The 20710-nt window shown below is 47.6% G+C and overlaps 3 long non-coding RNA genes across 3 annotated transcripts; 1 reads left to right on the forward strand and 2 right to left on the reverse strand.

Annotated features, from left to right (window-relative positions):
* Positions 1–794: 794 nt before the first annotated feature.
* On the reverse strand, positions 795–3387 carry LOC109318661. The gene is made up of 2 exons (XR_002103298.1): positions 3274–3387; positions 795–2798 (listed from the first exon to the last, which is right to left on the reverse strand). It is a non-coding gene; the product is annotated as an uncharacterized LOC109318661 (long non-coding RNA).
* An 826-nt stretch (positions 3388–4213) lies between these two features.
* Positions 4214–14963, forward strand: LOC109318660. Its single transcript, XR_002103297.1, has 3 exons — positions 4214–4457; positions 11968–11978; positions 14952–14963. It is a non-coding gene; the product is annotated as an uncharacterized LOC109318660 (long non-coding RNA).
* LOC109318659 lies at positions 4451–11581 on the reverse strand. Its single transcript, XR_002103296.1, has 3 exons — positions 11378–11581; positions 10013–10194; positions 4451–4719 (listed from the first exon to the last, which is right to left on the reverse strand). It is a non-coding gene; the product is annotated as an uncharacterized LOC109318659 (long non-coding RNA).
* Positions 14964–20710: the final 5747 nt, after the last annotated feature.

Genomic DNA, 20710 nt, shown 5'->3' on the forward strand with positions numbered 1-20710 from the left:
GGGATGTCCCCCTGGCAGCACCCAGTAAGCCAGGGCTTTTATTTTCCAAAGACCCAGGAGCTGGGGCAGGCAGGGCAGCCATTGCCGGGCTGTGGGGGGTGGGCCTGGCTGATTCAGAGATTTAGCTGAATCAATTCAGGACAGTGATTCGAATCAACAAATCGAATCACTGTCCCCCGAATCGGCTGAATCCGAATCCGAAGCAAATACTAGCCGCTTCACACAGGCCTAGTGAATTGCTCCCTCAGGGGCTCTGCCCATATTGCCCTCTATCACCTCACATACTATTTCACCTCATGGGTACAGTGCAGAGACCGAGGCTGAGGGGCCCTAACTGATGCCAACTGCCAAATGCTGCAGTAATAGGGACTAGGGATTGCTCCTACTTCCTTTACAGAGGGAAATTCATGCCAAAGATTGCAGGCACTTGAATCTCTTAGGTTCTAGCAGAGCAAAGGATTGAGCTCCTCTGTTCCAGCAGGGACAGATGTATCTAATGTGGATCTCTCTGATTCACTAGGCCAGTCTCGTCATCCCAAGGGAAGGAAGGATTTGAACTGATCCCAATCCATTCTCCACCTCCTTGCCTGAAAATTAAATAAGCCAAGAAGGACTATTAAAACCAATGGACCTGCTTTTTCTTTCACAGTATTTTTACACCACCATTGCTCTAGGGCTCCTGGCACAGTGGTTTCCTGCCACTGAAAAGTGTGAAACAAGGGTTTAATAAATTCAGTGCGACAGTGTTTTGCTTTTATTCTGCACAGATGCGTAAGACAGTAGGAGGCAATATCGAATCATACCCATAGGCTTCATTGTAGCTCCTCCTAATTGGCTCTGATGCAGTAGGCTGTTAATACCAAAGCTGCAGTTTCTTATTATTTCAGTTGCTTTCACCTATGCTTATAGCGTACAAGGAATCTGTTCACAATTCCAGGTTCTGTTGCACTTGGGGTTCCTCAGAAAGCTCGGGAAGAAGAACAACTGGAATGGAAGGGTTGCTTGGTTCATGGAGCAGGACTTTTTAGCTGACATTAAGTGGTCACGTTTGTAAATGGTTGATAGGAGAAGGCTACCATGGGTTTTACTGTACCACAGCTTTGAACAGCCTTTGTGGTTCACTGACATCCCCAGAGTTCAGAGAAATGAGAAATAAAAGGAACACACACACAAAAAAACAACTTCTGGAAACCTCAGTAAAAGACCAGGAATAGATTTGGCTTGAGAGACAAAGGTTTCATTTATAGTCTCCAATACCTTTTGTCAGTATCTCGTTCTTACCACATCACTTACGGAGCTTGAGAACCCAAAATACCCTGCTGACAGAACCATGTTAAGGGTATCAATGTGAAGGCTGACACTCAGATTCAAACTGGACCCTCCATGCTTAATTAGGAGATGGGAAGAGTTTAAGAGCCTGCGTTCCAAAGATCATGGCCTTGCACCAGAAGACACAAAACTCAAGAGGCACCTACATTTGTTAGCTGCCTCCATTTTGGATCACAGGTTCCTGAGGCATCTATACTGGGGTTTCTGAACATGCTCAGAACTGATTGAGGTATTATACTTAGGTGGAGCATAAGGCCTAATTGCAGGCGTGGGCAAAATGGTGGAGCCAGCTTGCGCCAGGACTCCATTTCCCAGCAGCCTCTGCCTGTGTCGCCGTTTTAAGGGACAGATGCAGAAAGCCGATGCAATATGGATTTTCAGGAACTAGAATAGGATGGAATAGAATCATACTTAGGGCCTAAATCCAATTAAGTACCCAATAGGTGGAAAACAGGCTGGCCCTAAGTAAACTTAAATGTGATTTCCCTAACAATCCATGAATACATATATTTTTATAATACACTCTTACATCACCCTTAATATTGAATCACAAAAAAGCAACGAGGAGAAAGAGGATCTAGCCACTTTTTGCATTAATTGTTTTTCAGGGACTTGAAAAGGGTGGAGTAAGTGCCTAAGTTCACTTACACATTTAATAGGTGGAATAGATGGCATTTAAGGACCAGACTCTAAGTCTCTGAAGAGGCCCCTGGTGGTGCAAGTGTTTATACCATGCTTGACTTGCATCAACAGCATTGAATTTAGATAATAAAGCAGTACTTACCTTTTGCCCAATAGACTACAGGTTGGAGCACTTGCCCCCAAATCAGACCAGCTAAATTTAAGGCCCTCCTGGTGACAGGGGGCCTCAAACCTATAATTCACTTCTCAGGGAAGTGCCTAACGACTATGAAAGGACTAGACTGGTTGGGGACACCTTTCATCCCTCCTGTAGAAGTGTACCACTGTACAGGCAAGACTACAAGAATCACGGGGTCCAAAAGACAGTTGGAAAAAGTGGTCAGGCTCTGTAGCCTAAAAGCTATGGCACTCCACTGGGAGGAGAGCCAGGGGTTTCAGTCTCTTCTCCCAGTTATTTATTTTTTCTTTTAACTAACAACCATTGAATGTAAAAATCAAAAACAGTGCTGAAGCAAAAAAGAAAAAAGAAACTGAGAACATGTTTCTGTAGCCCAGGGGCTATGGGACTCCAGTGAGATGTGGGAATTGGGGTTCTGGTCCTTGTTACCAGGACTATATTTAGTATTTCCTCTGGAATTTCTAAATGTCCTTTTGGAGGTGTCTACAGATCTGTACTCTCCCTATAGGGTATGTAGCCACCTGAACCTCACTGGCTCTTAAGTTCTGCCAAAGTGTATGCATGGACTGCATAGGGATCCTGGCTGTTTAATGTGGTGAAATTGAATTGCTCTTTTAGTGCAAGATGCCCAACTTTTAGGGGCCAGATTCTATCCCACCTATTAGGCATATAAGTTAACACATGATGCCATTAACATGCACACACAATGAAAATGTCACTTTGTGTGGCTTAATGACACTACAGTGTACATGTGCAAGACTTCTGTGGGTTTTAAATAACTTTGCATCATGGCAAACTAAAAACTACATTTGGATGTAGTTTTTAGTTTGCAGTGTTGCAAATTGCAATGATGCAGCTGTCAGCTCACCACTTAGCTGCGGGCAGGCTCCTCAGAAAAAAAGATCGGGCCCTTCACCACTTCTGCCTTCAGTAGGCTCCTGCAGCTGGCAGGACAACTGGGGCTGCCCAGGAACAGGCTGGATTGCCACTGGGGCAGCCCATGAAGGCAGCAGGAGGGAAGCTGGGTTTTCTGGTGGCAGGGATGGTGCACAGGGTGCTAAAAGCCCAAGTGGACTGCTAGCTGGCTAGGTGCTGCCCTAGCTTGGAGGCACCTAATACAATACTTCCCTGAGCTGCTCTGGGCTTCCAGCTCCCCATGCACCATGCCCACCACCTTCTGCCATCTTTCTTTGCTGCCCCAGGGACAAGCCATCCCATTCCCACGTGGCCCCTTGGGCAGGGAGCGAACTGGGACAACCGCCCCAGACCCTGTGCTTTGGGTGGCTTCACGCCCCATGCCGAGTGCACCACCACTCCACATGCCGCATGCTGCTGGCTTCCAGCTGCAGCCGCTCAGCACCTCGCCCCACTCAGTCCTTGGGCCGCTTGCCCTTCTCCGCCCCCCCGCACAGGCTAATATGCATATGCTCCAGGCCTCACACACCCCTAGGGTAGGCTCTAGCCCCAGGTGTCCTGCCAGCTGTCGGACCCTGCTTTCAAGCAGAAGTGGCGATGGGCCCAGTCCTTGTTGTTATAGAGCCTCCCCACCCCCACCCATAGCTGCTGTGGGGCAAGCTGCTGGCAGGCTGAGCAGCCCCTGAGCTTTGGGGGGCCTTGGGCCTTCCCTCTGTGGCAATGGCATCCCCTGGGGCTGCCCAAGTGGGCTGGGTGCTGCCCCAACTCTGAGGCAACACTTGGTCCTATCCAACTGATCCCTGATCCTGTCCACTGGAAGCCCACCTGGTGCTGCTCCCCAGGCAGGCTCAGGGAGGCTGAGTACTACCTCCAAGCTGGGACAACACCCGGTCCATTAGATGCCCACCCACACAGCCCCAGGGGGTGCCACCACCATGGAGGGAAGGCCCCCCACAGCTCAGGGGCAGCTCAGCCCACTGACAGCCCACTCCCCAGCAATCAGCAGACTCTGACGCTGACAAAAAAAAAAGGATCAGGCCCCTCGCTGTAACATGATGAAAATAATTTAAATGGTTTAGTCCTCAGGGTTTTATTTTATGCCCCACCATTTCAGTTTAGGAGGAATTGAATTGAATAAAACCTTGGGAATTAAATCCTCGTCATGTGTACAAGCGCCCTTAGGCAGTTAAGCGTGATTCTATTCCATCCTGCTTAAGTCCTTGAAAACCTGTTAATACTAAAGGTAGGTGGGTGTGTTTTTCTCCTTCTCGCTGCTTTTTTGAGACTTATGCTTAAGGGTCAGATGATACTTTATTACAAAAACAGGCAGTAATAGATTTTCAGGGACCTGAACAGGGTGGAATAGAGTCGCACTTAGGTGATTCCACATACAGTAGATGGAAAAGAATCTGGCCCTAAGCGCCTACAGAACCAGTTGGACATCAGCCCCCAGTATGTATGTGCTTTCTCACGATGCCTTGTTTGGAGTTCTGCTTTGCTGTTCTAAGAGTGATTTAGGATTCATGTAGCTGCTTGACGTAGCCGGGACTGTTGACATGAGTCAAGGTATCTCCTTACTGGATAGTGGACACTTCAGATTTTGTGCGTTTCAACTATGTGGCATTCCTGCCCTTCCTCACGCTTGACTTACATGACTGTAATAAAGCACACAAACAAAATGCATTTCAACATGTAATCACCAGAGGTGAACGTGACAGGAGTGATAACCCACATGCCACTTCATTTGCTCACTAGACATAAATTGAACAGGAGCTATATATAGAAGTGAGATAGCTAATAAGTGGGAGAGGAAAACCTTCAGTGTTTCCATTCTGTTCATTTACACTTCCCACAAACAAGACAAAAGAAAACCTCCTTGATGGGCTGCCAGCCGGTTGCCATCTGAGTCAGTTGCTCCAAACCACAGCCTCAAGCACAATCTGTAATACCAGATGTCACGCATTCTTACGGCCAGATTCTGAACTCGGTTACCCAAAGCTGAACCCACTGAAAACAATGTTTTTTCCTCCCAATTCACGCTAGAATAGTCGGTATCAAAATCTGGCCTGTTTGCTCCCCATACTCAGTACATGTAACCCCCAAGTACTCACTGGCTGTGTCTACATGACATGCTGACTGCGCGGTAGCCAGAGACTACAGTGCAGTAGTGTCACATAGCAGAAACCATGATGCGATGCTACTGCTCAGTATTCTCTGGGTGCTGCGCAGTCAGTCATAAAAAAAGCCATCCATCGGTGCTACTGTGCAGTAATGGGTTACTGTGAAGTCGTATAGTACTTGTAATGTACTGAGTAATGACTGCTCAGTCAGCACCCTGTATAGATGTGGCCACTGACCGGGAGTTTGGCATGGATGAATGTCAGTTGTCCTGATCTCATCATTTCATACCTCAGCAAAAACTTTTGATAAAGAGGTAGTATTTGACAGAGAGCTTACCCTACCAAACTCATCAGTCCATTAGTTAAGCAGTTAGTATGTCTACATACAAGCTGAGTCTGCTCTGATGCACTGTAATTACAGCGCATTGAAGCAGACTCAATTAAATGAATCTGCTGAAGCCTGGTAATTACTGCACTCCAGCCAGACTGTGTCTCATGTATCAGTGTTCCTATACTTCAAAATGGTGGTGGGGGTGCTTTAACTAAAACTCATTCAATGAGCTTTAGATAAAGTACCCCTGCTGCCATTTTGAAGTGCAGGGATGCTGATACATGAGAGGCTCTGGGTGCTTTAATTAGAACTGCTAATTAAAGTGCCCCACCCACTTCAGTCCCAGAGGGTGTGTAAAAATACCCTTAGAGTAACACCAATGTCAAATATGGGAACGGGCTTATAAGGAGGACAGGGTTGTTGCTGTCATCTTGTGCACAGATGTATTTTTACTGAAATATCAGAGTAACTGGGGTTTGTATAATTATTTATGTATGTTATATCTTTAAATGGGTTCATTGCCAATGAAAATTCTCTAAGTGGCAGCACTAGAAACAGAAGGACCAGTGCTTATGCACTCTCTTCCCACATGGTCCTTGCCCTAATCTGTAAAGGCAACCTCTGAATAGGTGACAGGGGAATTCAGTTTCCAATGGTTCATTCAGCTCTTGGCCCTTCTTAGACTGCAAAAGAAGACTAGTCAGTGAAAGCTGCAGTGGGATTTGTGATGCCTGCAATGGGTCAAAATGAGACCCATTGAGTGTGGAGCAGCAGCTAGATGGCAGTGATCTCTGATTCTTAATAACCTGGCTGTCAATAGGGAGGTTATCCTACATCAGTAGATCCATCATGGTTTCATTAGCATTGACCTATGAATGCGGGCATTTGCAAGCTTACTGATGAGAGGACACCTGAGCAGAAGTAGCACTTCAACCTGCTGAACAATCCTCACTTCGTTGTCTCCAAAAGAAGCTGCTGCGGTCTCAGGGATATAAGAAAGGGGTGAAAGTAGAATATTTGACAATCCAACATCTGGTGGTTTATTGCTTTGGCCAAGGGCGGGAGTAGCAATAACAAGGCTGTTAATATATGGGGGAAAAAACAGTTCTTTTGTTCTTTTCTTCCTTCCTTCCAAATTTGTATGCCACTCTAACAGGGAGCCTAGAGTTCTTGTTACTGTAAGAGGAAAGAATGTGGCAGAGGGAGCCCAGGCAGCTGAATAAAGAGTAGTTGCAAAAGGATAGACAGCAAAGAAAAGCTTCTACCTGGGCACATTAAGGAGAAGAGGAACACAGGCAGCCAATCAAGAGAATACTGCACAGAATAACCTGATTGGCTTCAAGGGAACAGACCACTAAAAGCCAAAGGCTATAAAGGCTATGAGTGCTTGTTGCAGAGCCACCTGCTCTGCAATAGGACAGAGCCTAGTTCAGGATACAAGGGTGCTACCAGAACAGCAGTTGTAAGCTGCCAAGGAAAACAGCTGTCAGGCCTTAATTAGAAACCCCTGCAGGTGGCTGTGGGAAGCACCTGAGCAAAAGAGGCAGGGTTTGGGGAAGCATATAAACCCAGGGCCTGAGCCAGGTAAAGAGTCTGACCCTGGAAATGGCTAAGGAAAGAGCTGTAGAGCAGAGGAGTTTCTGAGCAGCATTTGAGCTTCCCTGGCTACGTAGTTCATATGCTACTGACCTGCAGTGGAATAGCGCTATGGGCAGGGGGAAGTTTATGAGTCAGTGGAGAGGCTGAGGTTTGGGTTCAGACCCAGCAAGGAATTTGTGTTCTGGCCAGAGAGCTTACTCTTTTTTGTTATAGTTAAAATCAGTGGCTCTCTGGACTAGGAGGTCCCAGAGAGGCTTGAGGCTTCTAGGACAAGGTGCAAGTTGCAGTGTAGCCCAGATGGTGAGAATCGGGGCCAGGGGCCTAGCAGTAGAGGAAGAGAGACTGAGACAAGGTCAAGGGCCCAGTGCCTGTGAGAGGTGGAGTTAGGGCTAGATGCCTGCAGCCCAAAAAGAGCAGAGACTGATAAGTAACTTAAGAGCCTGAGAAGGCAGAAAATGAGACCAGGGCCAAAGGCCCACTGAACTGATTGATTGGTGACACCTGGGCATGGCTGCAGGGGAGCTTTGGAGACCATAAATCTAGCCCATAAGGTAACAGGTACCCAAGCAGCACATATGGGCCAGGAGGGCCAACTTAATGAGAGGGATATGCTGACAGGAAGAGAGACTAGGGCTCACTCTAGGGTCCCAGGGCAGCCCTGCTTTCTAAATTTAAGAACAGCAAAGCATGGCAGATGAAAGTAAAGGGAGGGACCTTGGGGCCAAAGGGCTACCTGGAAGTCATGATCCCCACCCCTGGGCTTGGTCCTGTTATAGCCACCCTTTCCAAAAAGGCTCAAGGTAGCGATTCCCCAGCATGTTCTTGGTTATTTACCCCTCTATACCCCAGCTCCCTGGGTGTCAAATGGAAGTAACAGCATTGTTCCCCCTCACAGGTGACATGTGAGAATATATCATTAAATTGAGGCCCTTGGATGTTCTGGGCATGTGTCGATGAAATGGGGGCATTAAATTGAAGCGGTGGGTTTTAAAAAATGCCGCTTCAATTTAGGGCTGATTAAACCCCCGTGTGATGCACACACCTTACTGACTTGCCTGCCTTTCTGGTGGGGTGGGGAGGGCAAGCTGCTGGTGGGTGGAGTGGTCCCTGGGTGGGGGGCTGGTGCTTCCCTCTGCGGCAATGGTGGCCCCCCCCACAGGTGGCACCTGCCCACAGGCACCTGGTTCAGGCAATTCTGGGGGGCACCACAGCCACAGAGGGAAACGTTGGGTACTTATGCAGTGCAGGCAGGCAGGCTCCAGGGGAAAGGGGAAAGAAAAAGATCAGGTTCATCACTTTTCTGGAGTGGAGCTGTTTTCCCGGGCTGCTGCCAGGCTGCCTGCAGGACTTTTTGCAGAGCTGTGGAGCTGCACGGAGCCCGGTGCTTTGCTCCGTGGTATAGGGGCAGCTAACTAAAACTCCTTGAAGGAGTTTTAGTTTTCTGCACCCCAAGTTATTTAAGGTGCATTACACTGCTGATTTTCCTACAGTGGCTGAAATTAATGCACAATGTGCCGCTGAGGCGTGCAAACACCGACACCATTAAAGTGGTTCAAAAGCATTTAGCCCTCTTTAAAGTGCCATGCACACACGCCTTTCGTTTCATCTACACACGAGCTATGATACTTGAGATGAACAGAAGCTAGATAGATAGATAGTTAGGTTTCTCCAAGGAAGGAAATTGGAGCCTTGACTTTCAGACCCTTTAGGTTTTCACTGCATGGATGGCTGACTTGTGTTTTGATGCTACAGATGCATTGCATGAAATGACTTGTTCTTTTGGCACTTCCACTGCAGATTCTAGCAACAAATATTTGGATAGTTTCCACAACCTGGACTCAGAGACAGACAGTATGGTGTGATGCAGCAGACTCTTTACTAAGCTCCTTAACCCAACTGAAGTGTACTGTAGATGCTGTTTAGTGCCTCCATATATATCTTCAGTGAATCTTCTTAAGCAGTAGCCTAAGTATGAAGCTTCAAGAAGGGGTTCAAAAAGCAGTATTGCATTCTAGCTCAAGTGCAGGGCAAGGGTCTTTGATAGGCAATCTAGGTAACCCCAGCTGAGCTGTAGCTACAGGAACTAGCTACAATGTACAGATCAGGTCCAGCAGAGGCATGAAAAAGGTGGACAGGTGACAAAAGGTAATTCTAACTTGTGCTTGTGATTTTACCCAGTGACTCCTTTATTTTTTGCACTAGGCCCAAAGACTTTCAGGTGCACTAGAGCAGAACTTTTAGAAAAATGCACCCAGGCTGCTTTAAAGATTTGACCGCAAGCCATGTGAGGATGTTCAAATGGTTAATAACCCTCACTCTAAAGTCATGCATATTATTTTTAAAGGTGGCTGCGTATTATCGGTAACTTACCTGAAGGCCCTTAGATTAAATTAATGACAGCCAATATAAGACTGAGAGTAAACCCCTATCGGTGACCCACTGAGAGAATGTCCCAGGGCAGTGACGGAGATAAGGAAATACAGATGAAGACCGGCATGAAATATGTCCAGAACATTTGGAAAGTGTAAGGCTGGAGCCAGTCCAAGGAGAGATGGGAAGGGCCTTGGGGTTGAACTGGGTTGTTTCTGTCCCTTTGCCTATGGTTCCCATTGTAATTCATAATGAAATACTTTGGTTCTCAGGTGCAGCTTATACATTTCAGTCCCTCCTGATGGCTCACACTTTCACACATGACTAGCCAAAGCAGGGTGTACAGTGTGCTGATAAGTATCTAGACAAGGCAGCTTGCTTGAAGAACAAAGTGTGATTACATTCCAAAGCACAGAAACTGTTCCCAATGGGGCAGTGTAAATGGGCATGAGAAGCCAAACAGCCACGCAGACATGAGTCTCCCATACAGCTCCTGCCTCCCACCTTCCCCTGGAGACCAAAATTTACCTTGCTGAGAGTCTTTCATTTTGGTTTCTGCTCTTAGCTTCTCATCGTGACCCGGGAACCAGTAAGAGTTTGACTCCAAATGCTCTCATTTTTTCCGAGGAGAAAAAGCTTCTTCCTCTTCCTCTAATTCAATGAGCTGAAGAAAAGCTAGGAGTAGGACTTTGGCACTAGGTATAACACTGCTGGAAGACATGGAAAAAGCATGAATGCCATTGCCAGAGCCGTTGAGGGGGGTCCAATCATTGTTCTCATTAACAGGCAGTAGATACACCAAGCCTGAGATAACTAAAATTCACTGTATAGGTATTGTAGTAGGCATGAAGGTGGGAACTTTGTGATTCTGCAAGGAAGCCTGTGAAGGGAGGGAAGCATAATTTATTGGTGGAAACACAGGCCTGGTATTATCCAGTCTGGGGTTCTAGCTCTGACTTGGATTCTATCCTGCAGTTTGACCTAGGACAAACCTGAAGGCATAAAGGCCAAAGACCAAACTCACAGTGGGTGTCTTTCCATATGCTCCGGGGGGAGGAGGTGATTTTAATTAGAGCGATGCTGAGAACCACTCTCATCAAAGCGCCTGCAGTGTTTCGTGTATTCAGCACCCTGTGCTTCAAAATGGCAGCAGGGGTGCTTTAACTAAAGCTTGTTTGACAAACTTTAGTTAGTGTCCCCACTGCCATTTTGAAATGCGGGGACACTGAATATGAGACACAGCAGCTGCTGGAGCACGCTAATTAACACACTGCAGTAAGCTTGAATAATTGAGTCCACTCCAACATACTGTAATTACAGCATGTCAGAGCAGCATCCCCGCATGTCTATAGGCACCCAATGGTTTTAAGGGAGATGGATTTTTGGCACACTTCTCTCTCTGGGCCCCACTTTCACCATCTGTTGAAGGAGGTGAATAATACTGAGCAAGCCTGGTGTGAGCCTTAGCTCATCAGTGCCAGCAAAATGTTTTACAGTCTTTGACTGGCAGGCACTAGATCAGTGCTAAGCATGTTTGTGCAGGATGATATTAAAGAACAGGTTTCTGCATTAGCCATATTGTGGCAGTGCAGCGCACTCATGTAGTTTGCCAACTGTCTCGAAGGCCCCTGTGATGTCTGCATTTACAGATGCCCCTTATTCCTTGTTTGTGGCTCAGGACATTGGCTAGTGATCCAGGGTGTCCTAAACCTGGCTCTGCCACTAGTCACAGTGTATCCTTGGCTAAGTTGCTTCATTTGTCTGCTTTTTACCTATCTATATACCAGTAATGTTACTTTCCCTCTGTGTCTGGAGTACTGGAGGAGTTCTTTAGTGTTTGTGTAGCGCTTTGAATATAGAAAGTACTGCATACCTGCAAGGTACTATCCTTACCTGCCTCCTGGGAGAGAACGGACTGCTGCGGGCCTGCTGAAGGTACAAAAAGGCATGCTTGATAGTGAGGAGTGACCTGTGGAAGAATCACAGAATACTAGAGCTGGAAGGGACATCAGGAGGTCAGGTAGTCCAACCCCCTGCTCAAGAAAGAATCATTTCTGACTAAACCATTCTGTCCAGTGTCTAACCTGTTCTTAAAAACCTCCACAACCTCCCACAGCCTGTTCTAGCGCTTTATCACTTGTATGGTGAGAATTTAAATACTCAACCTAAATTTCCCATCACAGAATGAAAGACTATTGCTCCTTGTCCCATACTCTGAGGCCACAGACTAGTCTATCTTCAGCCTCCATATGGTGGTTACCCTTTAGGCTCTTATCAAAGGTGCTATTATCAAATAGTCCCTTCCTTCTTTTCTACTCCCTACTCAATAATACTAGCTCTTTCATCCTTTCCTCATAAGTCATGATTCCCAGGTCTCTAGTCACCTTTAGCACTCTCCACTGGATTCGAATTCGTCTGCACTTTTTCTGAAGTGGAAAGTCCAAAACTCGATGTGGTACTTCAGCTAAGACCTCACCAGTGAGTGCTTAATAGAGTACAAGAATCACTTCCCTTGATTTGCAAGTGATACTCCAATTTTACAGCCCCATGTGCTATTGGCCTTTTGTTGCAAAAAACAAAACAAAAAAGCACGCTGCTGGCTCATATTCAGCTTAATCCGCTGTAACTTCCACTGTGATTTGCCATGGGTAAAGCCAGAATTGCAGAAAGGAGCGTGTGATCACATGCTCTTCAGCGGTATGGTATATGCATGGTGAGGAGAGCTCACTGCACATGCATTAGACATCTGAAGGGAGCATGGCACATCCACACCTCAGAGAGATCCTGGATGCCAGTGAGATCAGAGCCCACCAGCCAGTTGCATGCATCTGGCTGCTTTTATGCAGTTCGAGGGTCAGGGACTGAGTGCCACTACTGCTCCTCCCCTCTTCTAATCTTTTCACCTGTCCTTGAATTGACAGGGGAGCAGAAGGATGTCTGGAGAAGGGCCTGGATAATGCCTGATCTATGATGTACTCCCAGGTCTCCTACTATCTGGGTGAGTGCCCTGACTTTCAGCTATTGATGCTAAAACACAGGAAGAATTTCCTCTCTGTGACACGAATGAAATTGGATGCCTGCGTGTGGCCTACCGAGCATGCCCGGTAGCTGTAAGGACACTTGCACCTCCATACTGGGCACGTCTACACAAGAAAATGCATAGTAACCATAACACTGCGCAGTAGGGTGCTGGGCAGAAACCATGCTAATACACTACTGCACAGTAAATTCATAGATGCTAGGGTCAGAAGGGACCTCAACAAATCATTGAGTCTGACCCCCGGCTAGGCAGGAAAAAGTGCTGGGGTCAGATATGCTTGTAGACAAGCTCACTCTATGGGTAATGACATCTCAAACTGTGTAAGTGCTAAAAATGCTTCTCACATGGCTGGACAAGTGTCATTTAGGCTAACAAAGGTTAACAGCGTTTCCCCAGAATTGCTGGCTGACTTATCTGAGGTAGCATCTAAACAACTTTCAGATTTTTAAGACAAAAGGAAACTTTTTCACTGAAAACTAATTTACCATGGCTGAGGTTCCACTTGCTGCCGAGTAAGAGTGTATGCATGGGCAAGTAGTGGGAACAGCAGATGCATGGTAAAGCCCTGTCCCTTTGACTCAGTGGGAAATTGTTCAGGTGTTCATACTTTCCCAGAGAGACTCATTCATACTCATTTCATATAAATTAACTACCTGGTAATGGTCTGCATGCACTGCTAAACACAGAAGTTGTCATTTGGTAGTTACCTAGAGACCGTGATCTCACTATGTAGACATGCAGGTCAGGATGTGGGTCCGTCATGTAACCATCAGAGACACTGGCTGAGAACTCAGTCAGTTGGGGACCTGAAGTCCCACGAGCAAGAACACATCCATGTTCCTGATTATACCAGTTTAGCCACAACAGGCCATTTCTTACAACTAAATGAAAAATTCTTTGCAAACCTCCACTGGGTTCTCTATACTGTTCCCCCCCCGTGTCTGCCCAATCCAAAACTTACCCCAGAAAACACGTCCATTTAGATATTAGATATTTAGATACCTACCTGGTCACATCCTCGACATACCTCACAAACCCTCCCCACTGTGTGAGAGGGCAGTGCTCTCGCTCCCATTTTGCAGATAGGAAATGGAGACACAGAGATTTAGTGATATGGTCAAGGTCATACAGGAAGCTTCCTGAAAGTTAGGAGCTGAACCCAGGGATTCAAAATCCCTATCTAATGCCATAAGCATAAGACTATCCTGCCTCTCTCCCATGCAGGTCCTTATTGTTCTCTCTAGCTATTAGCCTGAAATAAAGCCCATGTTTGAAGATCCCCAGAATGGAAGAAGGTTTGAATCTGCATCAGGCTTACCACTATATTTCCATGACCTCGGCATAATTGGAGAAAACAAGCCTTTGTGGGTGAAGCCATAAAATATTCAATTAACATGCATTTAGAAAACAAAGCTGCCCTATTACTGAGGGGTGATCTTGTGGCTGCCTATAAATTCACCAGGGGAGGGCAGCAGGGAATAGGAGATGCTGTACTTACTAGGGCACCCCTGGGAGTAACTAGGAACAATGGCCAGAAAGTGACAGAGAGCAGATTTAGACTGGACATTAGAAAGAACTTCTTCACAGTCGGGGTTGCCAGAATCTGGATTGGGCTTCCAAGGGAGGTGGTGCTCTCCCCTACCCTGGGGAGGAGGGGAGATTTGACAAGCATCTAGCTGGGGTCATCTGACCCCAGTGCTCTTTCCTGCCCAGGGCAGGGGTTGGATTTGATGACCTACTGAGGTCCCTTCCACCCCTAACATCTATGAATTACCCACTCCTTGTGAAAAAAACCTTAGGCCCTGGGTACAGACATTACCACCATTCCACTCTGGTCTTCCTGGGACCCAGGTGAGTACAGAAATCATGTTCCATCTTCCTGCGTATTTGCTCATAATTAGCCACCATGGGTATCACGTATTATTTAAGCACCTACTTGTACCTAAGAACCATGTCTGCCTATGTCCTTAGACCAAAGATCCTTGCATTTATGGCTACTAGCTGAGGACCAACTTGCCTTTGGGTAGACTTATGTATTGCTAGCATTGTCTATGTCTCATTTAGTCTTCTCAACAGTTTTCTGGACTAAAATCTGTCCCCTAAGGCTTATGTCCTCAGGTCCCCAGAGAAAAGGCCTTATATTTATCATGGCTATTTTGCCAGTCAAAACTAAGAGCATTTGTAACTTGTTAGGTCACTGACTATTTAGTGACATTTCACAGAAAGGTCAAGGTTCAACTTTCCCTACCCTCAACGGCCCCCTAACACAAGGGATTACAACATTTAACATCTGAGTTCAGAGTGAATATGCAGTTGTCTCAGTTAATCACTCCCACTTTGTTACAAGCTAGGAGGCTTGTGGTTCACTAAAGGCTTGTCTACACCCCCCAAAAGGGAGAGGGTATGGATTCTGGTCACTTCTCCCAGTGGGACAGAAACTATTCCCCTACTGCATATCCATTTTACCAAGGAAATACTAAATGGAAGGTGCAGAAGGACATCAAGGACAGGATCTAGGGAATGCCTAAATCATACTTGCTTGGGAAGTTGTTACACAGGTAAGTGGCCTAACCACTAAACCTGGGGTGTCAAACTCAGATAAGTGGCATGGCACTCCTCCATGGGACAGATGAATGGTGCAGGGGCAGCCTCACAGGCCAGTTCAGGCTCATGGACACTCTGCATGTGTCAGATCCAGCACCTATGGCACCTACTGTGCTGGGTTCAGGACTGTGCTGCATGCTGTGTCTGCACAGGGCCAATTGGAGTGGGTGCTTGCATGGATTGGCCAGCGCAAGTGCCACATGCAGTGTGCGTACAGAACTTGCCAGAGCAGGTGCCACATGCAGCGCATATGCAGGACCAGCTGGAGCAGGTGCTGTATGCAGCAGAGTCCAAGACCGGCTAGAGCAGGAGCTGCAGGTGCTAATCTGGGATGCTGGGGGTGTTCTGGTTTGGCCCAGTGTAGATGCCACATGCAGCATGGGTCCTGGAGCAGGCACTGCATACAGCACATGTTTTGGACTGACTGGGGTAGGGGCCATGTGTGTCTTGTATCGCTGACTCTTAGATCAAGGCTGGTTTAGGATGCACCATGTGTGGTGTGTGCATCAATCTGAGATCCAGGGGCATCATTGGGGGCTGGAAGCTGGGGCTCTGTCAGTCACAGTCAGCTTACAGGCCACATCTTTGATGCCCATGCACTAGACTATTGGGTTAAAAGCTGAGCAAGCCCTCCTCCTCCCTTTTACCTCCAAATGCAGGTAGCAAATTTGCACTCGATTAGTTACTGTGCAGTAATGCACATATAGATGTCACCCAGGAGCAAATTTGCTCCTGGATTAGCCCTTCCACTAGAGGGTAACCCTCAGGCTAGCCCCAGGGCTCCAGGCTGGGAGCCTCTCCCACCACAGGACTGGACTGCCTGTATGGCTCCAGCTGCAGATAGCTGCACCTGCGTGCAGCCCAACCCTAGAAGCCTGTCTGGATCCTGTAGCTGCTGCAGGGCATTGCCTGTGCCACACTCATGCTAGTCTCATGCTAGACCCCTGCACTAGGTGCTGCAGGCAGCTCCCTGGCCGGGCAGCACAGGGATAGCTGTGTAGAGGCCTAGAGAGCCATAGTGGGACCCACGATGGCAACATCCTTGCCTAAGCTCGCACCCGTGACAGCCACCTGGGGCCTCAGCTGGTTACAGGAGAAGACTGGCAACCTCATAGTGCTGTGGAATGAAGCAGAGGTGCAGCACCAGTATGAGCGGGATGGGTGCTCCGATGTCCATGTCTATGAGGGGCTGTTAGCTCAGATGAAGGAGCATGAGCAGAACCAGTTGGTGTGGCAGTGCTGCATAAAGGTCAATGCCTTTTGGGCACAGTGGGTGGCCATCGCCAACCAAAATGTGATGGCCACCCACTGTACCCTTTAAGTCCATGCCATTTATGCAGCAACTGATGGATATCCTTGCACCCTGGGACCCAGGCCACAGCCATGGTGTCTACAGCAGCACAGGTGGCCTGCCCAAGCCTCCGCTCCAGCATGGCACCCATGGTGACATGTCACTGGGGGAGGGCCCCTTGGGCATCCAGCAACCCGAATCACTGAGCTCCCTGGCTGCACCCTCCACCAGCAGGTGAGGGAACCCTGGCCAGCATCTTCTGTGCCAGCTCCCAGCCCCTGCCATGAGGCATGACACCACCTGCTGCCAGCAGCACCAGCTCATCCCCAGGGCATGCTCCCAGCTGGGCACCCACTTGCTATGCCCCTCCACCTGAGGTGGGGTCCAGCCAGGGAGACGGGGTTGAGGTGGCAGGTGTGCGGCAGAGGTCCTAGGATGGCATGTGGTTGCCTGCCAAATAGTCGCTGCACATTGGTGAGCCAGGAGGGGCAAGACGGCTGTAGGCCGGTGGCAGTCAGCATGAAGGACCAGCAGGGCCAGCGTGGTGGCCAGCAGGAGCCCGGGGTGCTGGTTGTTGTTGCCAGGGGCAGGGGCTGGAGCAGCCATAGCATGGGGAGGCAGAGGCAGCAAAGAGAATGCTGCCATGTTCTGTCCCTATGCTGGGTACACTGCTCCTGGCCACGAGGGCCCTGGGATGTAAGAACAGATTGGCAGCAAATCTGTTCCAGCTTCACTGCATGTGTAGATCCTTGTCCAGTACCATTTACTCATAATTTACTTGTGAGTAAATTGGTGCCACAGTAACTGCACATTTAAACACAGCTAGTAACACAAATGTAGATGCTGACCCCAGTATAAATTGTGCCATCAGCCCAGCCAGACAGGGGCCATATTCCTGCTGCTGCCTAACCACATGGCTCGGCAGCTGCAAAGCCTTATGGCCCAGCCACGTCTTTCACTGCCCGAAATCGTCACCCAGTGCCTGGGCCTGAACCTCTATGCCTTGTGCCAGCTAGAACCTGGGCCTGCAGGGGGCAAAGCAGGGCAGGAACATCCCTGTCCTAACCTGTTTTTCCCTGGCTCAATTTGCTGCTGTCCCAGGTGTACATGTAGACATTGTGCCTGGAAATAGTTTACTGCAGAGCAAATTGCTCCACAGTTTATTCAGTTACGTTAACTGCACAGGAATGTCCAGAGAGAGGTTACTGATGGAAACAGGTGTCTAAAGCAGAGGCATCAAACACACGGCCCAGAGGTTAAATCTGGCCTGTGGATGTGGGTCATCTGGCCCATGGCACTTCTCATATGTGGTGATCACTGAGTTCAATAAATACAGACATATAAGAATATGAAAAACTAAACAACTAACTTTATTGTGGAGCAGTAAGCAACATCAGCAGACCCTTAGGCTCTCTCTAACTAACCAGCAGCTACCACCAAACTAAGGGACAAACTTTCAATTCCCAACCCTTCTAAATTAGGGTGTGTCTCTAAATTATAACTTTTAACACTACATCCTGGACTGGACAAAAGAGTCTTTGTGAGTTAGATTCAGATTGCAGTGCTTGTTCCTGCAGCTGCCAGGGCTGCTACATTGATGTGGCTCTGGAACAGGGGCGGGCAAGTATTTCAGGCGGAGGGCCGCATACTGAGTTTTAGCAAGCCATTGTGGGCTGCATGACAGACAGCCAGGAGCAAATGAATATTAATTTTCTAAATTTTTAGGGGCCCCATGGGCTGGATAGAAGGGGATAGCGGGCCGCATCTGGCCCACAGGCCACATTTTGCCCACCCCTGCTCCAGAACCCAAGCTGTTAATATTACTGCTGCTTGTCTCCTACCCACCCCGCTTATCTGCAATGAAATTTGGGTCTTTTAGTTAATGTTGATGACTAAAAACAGCAAGAGAAAAGGGAGGGGGGTGGCAGCTATGTTAACCCCTTGAATTCCAGAGCTCTGCTAATACAGAGGCTCCAGCAGCAACAGGGATTACCCCTTCTGCTGCCACTCTCAGGTTAACCAGACCCTGAGACGCTTTGTGTTCCGCATCTGGCCCGCAGGGACAAATGACTTTGACTTCCTTAGTCGAGGGAATTACTCACCTCCAAGGTTAGACAGTAATGAGTGGGGGATTTAAGGATGTAATTTTTGGATTTAGGTATTAGAGTCCCTTTGGAAACTGCCCCTTGATCCATATTAAAAAATTCCCAAATACTGTGGGAACAGCTGTCTTCCTACTTCAAAAAAGTACAGGAAATAGCAGTATTTTTTGGTATTTCTCTAGCATCTGCCATCCTTCCATAGTTAGACTGAGTTTGTCATGGTAGGGACCCTTGTTTCTTACTGTTTGTGAGGTGCCAAGCATACTGTTGGTACTATCATAGTACTACTGTGTATTTGTAATTGATGCTGAAGACCCTAAGAGCCCTGTAACAGCTGGCTAGAATGTGTAATCCAGCTGTAGAAATGCTGGGTTTCCCATCATCCTGCGCTACATCCTGGGGGGGCAACAAAGGCAGCTATTTATCTTCATAAAGCAATAGTTCTTAGGTGTGTAAGAGAAGAAGAGCATGGTATCCAACTGAAACTGCACAGGGAACTGTGGTAGGTGGAATATAGGGTCTATTTTTTAAAAAAACCTACGACCCTGGTGAGATTTTCAGAATGGTTCAGCCAGTTTAGTATCCTGAATGAAGACTGGACTACCAGAACTGCTTAACACCTAGAAGCTCTCAGAAGTAGTGAGGGAATGAGGTGTAAAATCCCATTCTGGGAACAGATTCCACCTGCCTCCTCCCCTGAGCTTAACCCTATTATAGAGGGACTATATTTGTGTAATGTTAAAATGGGACACTACACTCCCCCCATTCTCTGACATGCTTACATATCTCTGAGTTCCAGTCTTAGCTGAGCATGCTGAATCATTCGGGGTTGTGGAAGGGTGAGGTATGGGGTGCCGGAGAGCAGAGAGGGTATGCATGCAGCTCTGGAGAGAAGGTGGGGGGGGGATCCCATTTTCACCAGCCCCTTTTAAACATCCTGGGGATCCTTCTGCAAATGGGACAGAAGTGATCATTTAATCAAACTAATGGGATACCCAAAACAAGTATTTTAAATTGGGGGGTCCCAGTGAAAGTGGGACATGTGGTCACCTTACCTGAGCAGCACCCTTCCTATAACTCTCTTTCTACCCTGGACATCATCACCCTGCGTGTAGTGTCTCTGGGGATCCTCCTGGTTGTTTTGTCCTGCTTGATTCGCAGTAAGCCATTGCCTTGCTCCCTGCTGAGCTGTCTTAGACCAATGCACTGGGGATGCCAGGCTTCTCCAGGTAAACACAGCACAGGGTAATTCATTATCTCAGTTGCACATTGTTTTCATACTTTGCCGATGTGCATTTCCCAGAGAACTGATTATGTCACTCATTAACCATCTAGATCTCTTTATTTCCTTTATGCAGAGACGGCTTTTGTCAGTCCAGCATGTTCATGTTTCAGCTGAGCTTCAAGAACAAAGAGTCCCTACTGATTCCTTTCTGCTTAGTCACACAGAGTCACGTATTACCAAAATTGGTGCAGAAATGTTGCCAACCACAAACCTCCAGCCCAGCTGCCTGTGGTGAAATTTGCATATCAGCTAGCCAAAGAGAATCTCAGGGCAAGCAGCACTCACCACAAAAAATGCTTTTGTTCGATCCTGTGAAGGAATGTTTGCAGAGTCAGAGCCTTTCCCAAAACAATGGCGATAATCCTCCCATCTGGCCTGTCCTCCCCAGAGCTTTTCTCCTCCCTCAACGCTTATGTCAAGGCCAAACTAAGCTGGCATATCAGCGGATTAAAATACACTTTGTTTTCTTTTAATGACCACGTAGAAGTACTTACTCCTTGATAGCAGAACGTGGAGCAGTGAAAACACCCCTTGGCTTTTCCTAACCCTACGTGCTTCAGGGCAAGCATCAAGCCTGCACAAAGATGGTTGCGTAGTGAGCAATTCATTGCACGCTCACCTATCTTGGTCAAGATTAAGATAGACAAGTAGTACCCGTGTACAGCAAAAATCCTGGGGGGGTTCCAGCTACATGGGAACTCTGGAGGATCAGGCAAGGATCCTTTTTGCTACATCCAAGGGATGTAATGTCTTTATTGCAAGGGACATCACAGATGAAAGAAGCATGTGCAGATTATGCAAGAATGCTCCTAAGCAGGCACTGAATCATCACAAGCCTTGTATCATCCATGGGAGAAAATGCCTGGATCACAAGGCAGGTGTAAAACAACAGATATGAAACGGG

This window comes from Crocodylus porosus, unplaced genomic scaffold (assembly GCF_001723895.1).
Source record: "Crocodylus porosus isolate Cpor-Errol unplaced genomic scaffold, CroPor_comp1, whole genome shotgun sequence".
Taxonomy (NCBI): domain Eukaryota; kingdom Metazoa; phylum Chordata; order Crocodylia; family Crocodylidae; genus Crocodylus; species Crocodylus porosus.